This window comes from Ceratotherium simum, chromosome 13 (assembly GCF_057802395.1).
Source record: "Ceratotherium simum simum isolate JZ-2026a chromosome 13, ASM5780239v1, whole genome shotgun sequence".
Classification (NCBI taxonomy): domain Eukaryota; kingdom Metazoa; phylum Chordata; class Mammalia; order Perissodactyla; family Rhinocerotidae; genus Ceratotherium; species Ceratotherium simum.
Window position 1 is genome coordinate 32,717,684 of NC_141912.1, and position 10,999 is coordinate 32,728,682.

The 10,999-nt window shown below is 49.7% G+C and overlaps 2 pseudogenes across 1 annotated transcript; both read right to left on the reverse strand.

Annotated features, from left to right (window-relative positions):
- Positions 1 to 6,673: 6,673 nt before the first annotated feature.
- Positions 6,674 to 9,345, reverse strand: LOC147915667 (class I histocompatibility antigen, Gogo-OKO alpha chain-like; annotated as a pseudogene). Its single transcript, XR_015554081.1, has 6 exons — positions 9,053 to 9,345; positions 8,172 to 8,444; positions 7,925 to 8,044; positions 7,453 to 7,485; positions 7,269 to 7,310; positions 6,674 to 7,102 (listed from the first exon to the last, which is right to left on the reverse strand). The product of XR_015554081.1 is annotated as a class I histocompatibility antigen, Gogo-OKO alpha chain-like (transcript).
- A 34-nt stretch (positions 9,346 to 9,379) lies between these two features.
- On the reverse strand, positions 9,380 to 10,177 carry LOC147915668 (popy Class I histocompatibility antigen, A-1 alpha chain pseudogene; annotated as a pseudogene).
- Between the last annotated feature and the right edge of the window lie 822 nt (positions 10,178 to 10,999).

The following is a 10,999-nucleotide window of genomic DNA, read 5'->3' on the forward strand; positions in this document are numbered from 1 at the left end:
AATACAGAGTGGATAGTGGAAAAAGATAGTTACAATTACCAACTATGACCATGTGATCAGTTAAAGAAACAATGACTGTGATTGTCATTAGGATTTCCTTCTTATTTTGTTATGAATAATGAATAAGTTATGTGTGTGTGTGTACGTATAATACCTTTGTTTTCTTTCCTCTCTTTTTCCCTTATCATGTAACATAAGGTGTATTGGCATTATAATATTTAAGTACTGTTAATTTTACATTATAGTACCTACAAAAAGAAGAATAAACATCACTCAAGCACTTTACCTCCTCCTCTGGGGAAGAGGTTAGTGCATTTTCAGTTGTATGCAGGATACTTGAATCGTGTTAAGTGAAATGACCTTGTTATTATCATTGTTTGGAGATTAAATATGGTTTAAGAAGATGTATAGCATTGCCAGGTTGACAGGCGATGGACTTGTGATGGTTAATTTTATATGTCAACTAGACTGGATCACAGGGTGCCCAGATATTTGGCTAAACATTATTTCTGCCTGTGTCTGTGAGGGTGTTTCCAGATGAGATTAGTACTTGAATTGGCGGACTCACTAAAGGAGATTTCCCTCCCCAGTGTGGGTGGGCATCATCCAATCCATTGAGGGCCTGAATAGAACAAAAAGTGGAGGAAGGAAGAACTCACCCCCTTTTCTGCCTGATTGCAGGAGCTGGAACATCAGTCTTCTGCCCTCAGACTGAGATTTACACCATCAGCTCCCCTGTTCTCAGGGCTTCAGTCTCAAACTGAATTACACCACTGGCTTTCTTTGGTCTTCAGCTTAATGATGGTAGATCATGAGATTTCCCAGCTCTCATAATTCCATGAGCCAACTCCTTATATCATATTATATATATCCTGTTGGTTCATATATATTCTATTGGTTCTGTTTCTCTGGAGAACCCTAATACAGATGGTAATTAAACAATGGAATGAATAAAACAAACATCGATGAGGTTAAAAGAAAGGTCTTAACATAGCACGGTTGAAGGTTGGTTGAACCAAAGGGACTCTTGCTGGTCCCCCAACATTAAAGGACCCCAAACAACATGGCTTGTTTATCCCAGTTTAGAGGAATTTTAAAAACAGGAAGGCAAAGATCACAATGAGAACTCTGACCTGCAATAGTCAGGTAGATTAATCAAGGTAAAGATTGACTAAAGAGCCAAGGTAGTTTGGCTTGACACCTTGCTGGGGATCCAAAGCCTTGTACAGAAGAGTGGGTAAAAGGGTCAGGGGTGGAGAAGTTTCCAGGACTCCTTTACACAGGAGACTCATGCCCTGTGGTACCAAAACCCATTGGTGAAGCCCTGACACCAGCTATAATTAGATTGAGAGAATATAGAAACGTAAGAGTTGATAGGATTTGGGTGAAAATTTCGATGAAAATGGAATGTTTAAACAGGCTTTAAGTGAAGATGTTGTGTCCCCTTTACCTGAATGTTTCATGGGAATGGATATTATGTCGGACTGGGAAACACTTTCCTTACCTAGTATTGTAAGACAGAAGGCATGTACATCCACCCTTCAAGCAATATTAATTGGATATGCTCAGTGGAAACTAAACAGTATAGAACAGAAACTGGAGTGCAGTGCAGACACTCTCTGTACAATAGCCCTGTGTGGAGCGGGCACTGGAGCTTATAACAAAAGCCCCTGAGCACTTCCCAGTGATGACTAATGGGACTTTGAACTGGAGAATTTCCATTTGTGGGGCAGTTACTAACATGCTATTAGACGTTAATTGAAACTACCCTTATGACTGAAAGACATAAAATAATCTTGAAACTGAAATACCCATGTTGTCTGGGATAAAGTTCGAGAAACACTCTGATGGAGAGGACAGTGCCAAGAAGAGTTCCATTAAAAAGTGGAAACAGTTGACACAGGATCATGCTACCTGGGGAACACAGGGAGGATACACACATGATCAGGGAGCCTCTTTTCCCCTAGGACTGACTTTGGAACTGCATGAGGAGCTGCTCGATTCTATCATTACTTGGACAGTGTCCTCTAAACAGCTCTTAACTGACCTACAAAGAACTTCTTGGTATATGAATGGCAGCTCCAAGGTGAACAGACAGCATCTTGTTTGGAAGGCCACCTCTGTGATCAAGGAAGGTAAAAACAGATCAGCTTGATGAGCTGAATTCCATGCAGTTTTCCTAGCAGTGATGGAAGAATTGAACAATGATAAAAGCCCTTATAGTTTGATTTTTACAAACTCATGGACAGTGGGCAACAGCCAGGCCATAGGGTCAGGCAAAGGGCAATGGAAACCTGTTTTGTTAAAGGAATGCCTATATGGGGCACAGTCCTATGGAAATCACCATGGGAATTTGAGGGGTGTGTAAAGTAGGACATGTTGATACCCATCACAAGAACCCCCTTCTGCGTTGGGAAGAGACTGAAATCAATGAGCGGATAACCTGTTGTCCTCCTTGATGTGGCTACCTGGATCCATGAAATAAGTGCACACTGGGGGTGCTTCAGCAATGCAGAGATGGGCTGAATCTAGACATATTCCACTTGCATCCTCTGAGGCACAAAATACCAAAAAGAACTGCTCTGTCTATCAGCAGATAGAGAGACTACATTGGCTATCTGGCAGATTCCCTGGTGGGAAGGCCTTGAACGTAGCTGGCAAATCAGACTGACACTGGTGGCCCAGGAGAGCTACAAATGGGTCTTGACAGGAGTAGACATTGACTCTGGATTGGGCTTTGCTTACCCAGTAGTAGATGCAAATGCTCAGAGTGCTATAAAAGAACCAGAACAGAAGATATTACACCAATTTGGACTGCTGAGTCACATTTCTTCAGAACAAAGAACATACTTTATAGCCCATAATGTACAACAATGGACAGAGAGATATCCTCCTCAGAGTAATAGTTTGATAGAGAATTGGAATGGGAAACTGAAACACTGATTGTCCAAAATGGGGTGGGGGTTTAGAGAGGCACAAAGGGCTGGTTTACACATCTTCACAAGTGTGTGCTCACACCCAACATGAGTGGGGCCAAAGGAGTGTCCCCACTAGAGCGTTTCCTTACTTTCTCCTGGAGAATCTGGCGGGGGGTGGGGGGTAGAGCAGGATGCTGCTATGACTCTACAATTCTTCCAAAATGGGGAGGACATTGGTGTGACTATATTCACCTCGAATTTCTTTCTTCCTACCTGATGCCGTGGTCTCAGGTGAGGGATGCAACTACAAGTGCCAGAAACAGGAAAGATTCCTAAGCAAGAAACTGGAACTATACTTTTGAACCTGTATGTCAGAATTCCTAAGGGCCTGGAGGGATGGGTTGTGGCTTCACCCCATCTGGTACATTGGGGCTGAGAGGAAATGCAGCTATATTGCCTAGTGCTCAGTTAGCCCACTAGTTCTGTGGCCCTCTCCTCTATGAATGGGAGTGGACTGAGGGGGAGGCACTGCTAGACTAGTATTGCTGCCTGCAGTCTAGACCAGCACAGCAGCCAAACTTAATGTCCCTTCCAAAGGTGGAAAAGTTTGGTATAAATGGAGAGAAAGATAAATAGTAGCTGTGGGTAAAGGAATGAACAAATGGATTATGTTATGAAGGAAATCCAATATTACATTAACAACTCAGAACAGGTCTGATCAAGAGATGATACTGTCTCTTAGCTCAAATATCCAGATACCTGCAAGGGTGAAGCCATATATTGCTGAGACCACTCCTGCTTCTGGAACCTGACAAGATCAAATGGAAGCCTGCAAACCCAAGTGGTTTTGTCCTGGGAAACATATTCATACCATAGAATGATGGACTGCACTAATCTTAATGACTGAATAGGAAACAGTAACGTGCCAGCATCTTCTAACTGCTACGGTCCTTCTGCTATAAGAGATCTATGGTCAAAGATCAGGGGGTAGCCTGTGGTATAATAAAAAGTATTGTTTCTCCCTGGTTCTCAGCATAGAGCTCCTGAAACCCTTGGAATCTCCTGAGTGGTCAGAGGGACTTTGATATGATAATAAAATGGCTGAGGAGTCCTAGATAGCTTCAGGGTGGGGGCTGGTCACCAGAAAGACCCCAGTGGTGACGGCTGAGTACCAGCATTGCTGTGAAGCTTCTTAAAAACTACTCAGGCCTCTCCCCAGGCCCACCATCTCAGAATATTAGGCTCAAGACCAAGGAATCCCTTATTTAACAAGCCCTACAGGTGAGGCTGATGCACAGCCATGAGGGAATCCAGGTCTACATTCTTGCTACTAAATGTGTGATCTGAAGACCAGCAGCGTCAGAACCAACCATGTTACATATACAGACTTTCATGCTCTCTTCAAGAATCTGAACGAGATGTCCAGGGCATTCCTGTGCACATGAAAGTTTGGGACCTCTTGGTCTCCATGCTTTCTAGACACAGAGCCAGAACTGTGCAATCTGCCCCAGGTATGTAATTTGATCAGATCCCTTATCAATGGGGGGTCCAGGGTTCGGTCCTTGTTCCTTTCTCTTCTATAGCCATCACTCCCTTGGTGACCTCATCTGTTCTCAAAGCTTTAAATATCACCCATATGGTGTCACCTCCCAAATCCATTTCTCCAGTTCAGACATTTCTCCTAACCTCCAGACTCATTTGTCCAACTGCCTACCTGCTATCTCACTTGCATTTCTAATAGACATCTCAGCTCCAACATCTCTTAAACCAAATGCCTGTAAATTTGCTCCTTCCAAACTCTTCCCCATCTCTGCTGACAGCAACTCCACCTTTCTACTTGCACGCTCCAAAATTTGGGGTGTCCTCCATGACTCCTCTTTCTCAGTCCCCAGATTAATCCATTAGAAAATGCTGCAAAGTCCATCTTCAGAATGTATCCAGAATCCAACCACTTCCCACCATTTCCACTGCTCACACCAGTGGAAGCCATGGACACCTCCAGCCTAGAACGCTGCACTAGTTCCCTCTGCTTCCCTAGTGCCTCCCTTGCCCTTGGCCTCCCAATTCTGCTCTCAGCACAGCAGCCACAGTGATCCTTTTAAAGGAGAAGTCATGCCATGACCCTCTTCTGCTCTAAACTGTCTTGTACCTCCCCATCTCACTCAGAACCCAGGCCAAAGCCCTTCACATCCTCCAGGCCCACATGGTCTGGCTGCACCTTTATCATCTCGATTGCTCTCTGCTCCAGCCATACTGGCCCCCTCACTCTTCCCAGAACACACAGACACACTCCTGCCCTAGTGCATTTGCACTGGGGGTTCCCCTGCCTGGAAGGAACTTCCCCCAGACATCCTCGTGGATAATTTCTCAGGTCCTTCACATCTTTCCTCAAAAGCCACCGTCCCAGTGAGATCCACACTGACCACCTAAATTAAACAGCCATCTTCCCTGTCCCCACCCACACACTCTGGATCGCCTTCTCCACTGCACTTTTTTCATAGCACTTACCACCTTCTAACATAAACACTGTCCTTATTTACTATGCTTATAACATACAGTCTGTATCTTCTCATTACAACATATGCTCCACAAGGCCAGCAATTTTTCTGTTTTTACTTCAGTGATGTTTCTCAGATGCATAAGTAGTATGTCATACATCTGGTACACAAGCCATATCAGTTGAATGAATGTTCAGTGTAGAGCACCTCCCTTTTCTAGACATAATATCTTTAATAAGTAGTATGTCATACATCTGGTACACAAGCCATATCAGTTGAATGAATGTTCAGTGTAGAGCACCTCCCTTTTCTAGACATAATATCTTTAATAATGTAACCTCAGGCCACATGCTGTTTTGTGGCAGCTACAGCACAATGTCCACTCACCCTGACATCAATGCCCCTTCCCTCCATCTCTCCCTCCCACACCAACCCTCCTGCACACCAGAGCACACAATTACATTTCTCTCTTCAGAAAACAATGATTTGTGACTTATGAGTCCTATTTTCCAACCAGTATAAATCTAAAGTATACTCTGCTTTATACATTGTGAGTTTGGATTGGAGCCAGCACCAGGATGAGTAGAGCAAGGCCAGGAGAGAGGGCAGGCTGCAGAGCAGAAGAATCCCAACAGGAACTTTAGGATGAGAAATTACGGGATCCCTCCTCTCTAATTCCAGAATCTGGCTCCTTTGAGAAGGCTGGGGAAAGGTGGAAATGACAGTTAAGCACTAGAAGGAGGACAGAGCTGGAAGAGTCTGAAAACTCATCTCTGGACACCAGAGACACCTGTGTGCAGGGGCCACCTGACAATGACAGGCCAAATGACTTCTGCTGCTGTCAGAGAAGGGGGACACCCAGAGGAGAATGACCAGAACTCATACACAAGAACAAGAACAGGCACGATCCTCTACAGAAACGAAGAAACAACAGATAAACATTCAAGAGGGGACCTGAGGACCAGATCCAGGCCTGAACCTAGGCTGACTCCGCCACATGAAGCCTTCACTGCCCACGGTCCTGGAGACACAAGGCCCATGTGATGTCCGAATACTTGTGCCCACAGGTCCTGTGGGACAGGTTCTACTGAAAGGACAAGGAAAAAGGCGCAGAGAAGATGACCCAACCAAGGAGTGACCATGTCAAAGCCCATGATGCACTCAACACCAACCAGGTACAGGCCCGATCCACATTCAACTCCTCACAGCCTTCTTCTGTCCCCACCTGCAACACACTGAACAAAGCAAACACACAAGTTCTGAAAAGTTCTCAGTGCTTCCATTTATTTCCCCTCTCAAATTTTAGGAATCTTCTCCTTTAATTAACCCATCACTCCCCCATGGCAAGAACCTGAAAAAAAACAAGTTCATATCCAGATTCTTATTTTCAATAAGGCAGTAAGAAGTTGCAGCTCAGTGCAACAAAAAGCTAAGACAGGGATGGAGACGGCCCAGCCCCGCTCTGCTGGAACAGGAAAGTCGATCAGGGAAGAGAACACATGTCAGTGTGGGGAGGGGGTCACAGGGAGACCAGTCTCCCCACCACCTTACATTATGCTAATAGGAACGCAGACACATTCCGATGCCCTTTGCAGAAACAGAAGTCAGAGATTCCTGAAGTCACAATGTGGGTGGACAGGAACAAATTTTGCATCACTCAGTTCCCCACAAGGCAGCTGTCTCACGCTATAGAAGAAAATAATTATGAACAAATTGAAGTCACTCACTGTAATTGATGACATTCTGAGCAGCCCACCACATGCTCAAAATGTCCCAATCAAAGAATCCCCATAACCTAGTCTGGTCCCCTCTACCCCGACCCTTCCCCACTTCAGGTCCTCTGGAGTCTCACCTGTGGTGAAAGACACATCAGAGCCCTGGGCACTGTCACTGCCTGGGATGGAACAAAACAGGACGTGGTCAGAGCCCACAGGAGGTGAGACTAAAGGAGGAACTATGGTGTGGGTGAGCTCCCCCATGGGCTCCCATCTACACTATCCCAAGGGTCTCGGGGATCAACCCCCCTCCATACTTACTTGCAGCCTGAGCATAGCTCCCTCCTTTTCCACCTGTGGGAAGAAAACACCCTGTGAGAAACCAGGGAGGAGGCAGGGCCATGAGGTCCTAACTGAACCCCCTAGTCCTGGACCCCAGAGAAGTTTCCAGAACTGTGACTAGAAACCCAAGGCAGGATCAGGAAACATGAGGAAAGTACATGTGTGGAGACTGGACCAACCACCCTCATGACCTGTGACTTCCTCCCCTTCCCTCTGTTCTGTGACCACTGGGAATCAGGTCCCCATCATCAGACTCATCATAATGATAAATTTGACCTTCATTCTCACATGTGCTTTACTAAAGAGGAAGTGTTAGCAAATAGGGCCCCAGGCGAGGAAAGCACATGTGCCTGTGGGTGAGACTTCCCATTAACCAGGCAGGGAAAACTTCTCCCTGGGCTTGAAGCCCACCCAGTGGGACAAGAAAACTCCAACCACGCCTCTTCCCTACCTGAGTGCTTCTTCCTCCACATCACAGCTCCAGCCACCACAGCTCCAGTGACCACAGCTCCAAGGAGAACCAGGCCAGCAACGATGCCCACAATGGGGATGGTGGACTCAGGAGGCGGCTCTGGGAACAGAAGCGAGGGAAGGTGAGGGCCCTGACCCCCAGCCTCTGCCCCAACCCTGCTGAAGTTCTCCAGAAGGGCTCTTGGTTTCCCTGAGAAGAGGCTCTGAGCCCACGTCTCCCTCCTTACCCCACCTCAGGGTAATGGGCTCAGGCAGCCCCTCATGCTGCACATGGCACGTGTATCTCTGCTCCTCTCCAGAAGGCACCACCACAGCAGCCCACTTCTGGAAGGTCCCATCCCCTGCAGGCCTGGTTTCCACAAGCTCCATGTCCTGGGTCTGGTCCTCCCCGTCACACTGCCAGGTCATGGTGATCTCCGCAGGGTAGAAACCCAGGGCCCAGCAACTCAGGGTGACCTCATGGTCAGACATGGGGCGGTGGGTCACATATGTCTTTGGGGGGGTCTGAGGAGAAGGGTCAGAAAATTCAGGAACTTTGCATCAATGTGGGCCACTGAAGCAGCGCTCATGTGACCATCCTGAGAATGGACAGGACAAGTGGGGTGGGGGAAGGGAGCACAACACCCAGCTTGGACACAGGGACCTGAAATTATCTCCACTCCTTGGAAATTTCTGGAATCAGCGTGAGACAGCCCAGGGTGGGAGGCAGGTCTCTGAACGGGAGTAAAGGGATTTCTGATCCTGACCTTGGTGCAGGTGAAATGACTCAGTAAACCTGATCAGACCTCAAACACATAGGTGTACAGTCGAAGAACAAGGCCTGAGAGGCCAAGTCCCAGAGCTGCTACGAGAGTCAAAGGGAACCCCTCTCAGTTATTTCAGGGATAGCTTCCCTCTCCATCCCTGGAAAGACTGGATCCGTCACGGCCCTGAGAGAAAGGCAGGCCCTCTGGGGGAGTCTTTCTGGTACCGGATCTGAAACCCTAGCGGACTCAGTCTTCCGATTCACGGGCTGGGCATATTCAGTTGTCTAACCCATTTTCTACCCCTCTCTATGGGATGCCAGCCCCACCCCGAGAGGAAATCCGGAGGCCCCTGCGGCCCCAGGTACCTGCGCGCTGCAGCGTCTCCCTCCTGTTCTCCAGGCATCTGCGGAGCCACTCCACGCACTCGCCCTCCAGGTAGGCTCCTGCAGCGCTCCGCCTCACCGGCCGCCTCCCACTTGCGCCGGGTGATCTGAGCCGCCTTGTCCGCCGCGGTCCAGGAGCGCAGGTCCTCGTTCAGCACAAGGTGATCGGCACCGTCGTAGGCGTCCTGACTGTACCCGCGGAGGAAGCGCCCGCCTGGTCCCACGTCGCAGCCAGACATCCTCTGGATGGTGTGGGACCCTGGCCCCGCCCCGGCCCCCCGACGACCCGAAGTGATTAAACCTAAACTAAAATAGAAACCGCGAAAGGCTCCGCCCGCTCTTCCCGGGTGGGGGCGCCGGGCGGGTCCCGCAGACTCGGGGAGACCCCGGCCCGTCCGTGGGGATAGGGGGTCGTGACCTGGACCCGGGCCCGCGTCGCTCACCGGCCTGGCTCTGGTTGTAGTAGCCGCGCAGGGTGTTCAGGCCCACTCGGAAACTCTGTGCAGCTTCCTTGAAGATCTGCGTCTCGTTCCCCCAATACTGCGCCCCCTCCTGCTCCATCCACGGCGCCCGCGCCTCCGCTGTCTGACTCGCGGCGTCGCTGTCGAACCGCACGAACTGCGTGTCGTCCACGTAGCCGACGGCGATGAAGCGGGGCTCCCCGCGGCCGGGCCGGGACACGGCGGTGCTGAAATACCTCAGGGAGTGGAAGCCTGGGGGGGGGGGGGGGGTGGGACCCGGCCCGACCCTCCGCCGGGCACGGGTCCCCGGGTGATGGGGGACACAAGGGGGTGGGGGAAAGGGAGTCTTGAGACCGAAAAGGGGAAGAAGACGGAGAAGGGCGGGGAATCGGCGTGGGGAGGAGGCGGGGGCGGGAGAAAGGAGGGGTCAGGACTGGGCGGGGCCGAGGTGGGGAGGGGGTCTGGGCAGGTGTCCGCAGAAACGCGCCTTCCCCAGGGTCCTGCGCCCTGCCGCGCGGTTCATTTGCTCTGCTGCCCCGCAGAGGCCGTTTCCTCCCGACCCCGCACTCACCCGCCCAGATCTCGGTAAGGAACAGGACCCCGCGAGCAGCAGGAGGAAAGTTCGGGGCGCCGTGATGCTCATGCTCCGGGATCTGGGGCGAATCTGAGTCCTGGCGGGTCCGTAGAGGCTTTCGAACCGGGAACAGCGGAGACGCTGATTGGCTTCTCTAGAAACCGGACACGCAAAGGAGTGAGAACTGGGGCGTCTTCAGGAGAATCCAGGCAGGAGAACCTGACAGGTTGTGAGAGGGAGAAGTGAAACAGGGAGATGGGGACTCCCCAACACTGAGCCTCCCGCCCCAGACACCGCCCGCGGAGGAGGAGACCCTGAGAGCCACCTCTGGGGACCTGGGACTCTGCTTGACCCCTCTCCTCTTGCACAGAGAGTTCTTGTCTGTCTCCCTGAGTCTTGGCCCAGGGGCTGTCTGAGGAAACCAGGGAGAGACCCCCTGGCTCGGTTTAGCCCATTTTCCTCCTCTCACTGGAATCACTTTCCCTGATATGGACTCCCCACCTCCCACCCCTTACCTCTCCCCCTAGACTCTTCTAAAAGAAAACTCATCCCCAGGGAACTTGATGCTAGAGAGGGAGCTTGCCCTGGGAATGAAGGTGGAGGGACAGGGGTTTTCCCTTTAAACCTGGAGAAGTTGTCCCTGAAAACGCCAGATAGATGTTCTGAAGGAGACCAACTTTCTTTTTGTTTATTGACTACAGCGGGTAACACAATCTTGAAAACCCCTGAACATCAGGGATCTAATCTGTAAAAGAAGTGATTTGGGCCCTTTCGTACAGAAATGTGTCTACAGGGCACTGCAATCAGACTCACAGAGCTCCTGTTTTACTTTCCCAGACGGTTCATCTGTGACTTCAGGTTGTTGTAGTTTAAAATGATTTTCATTCCATA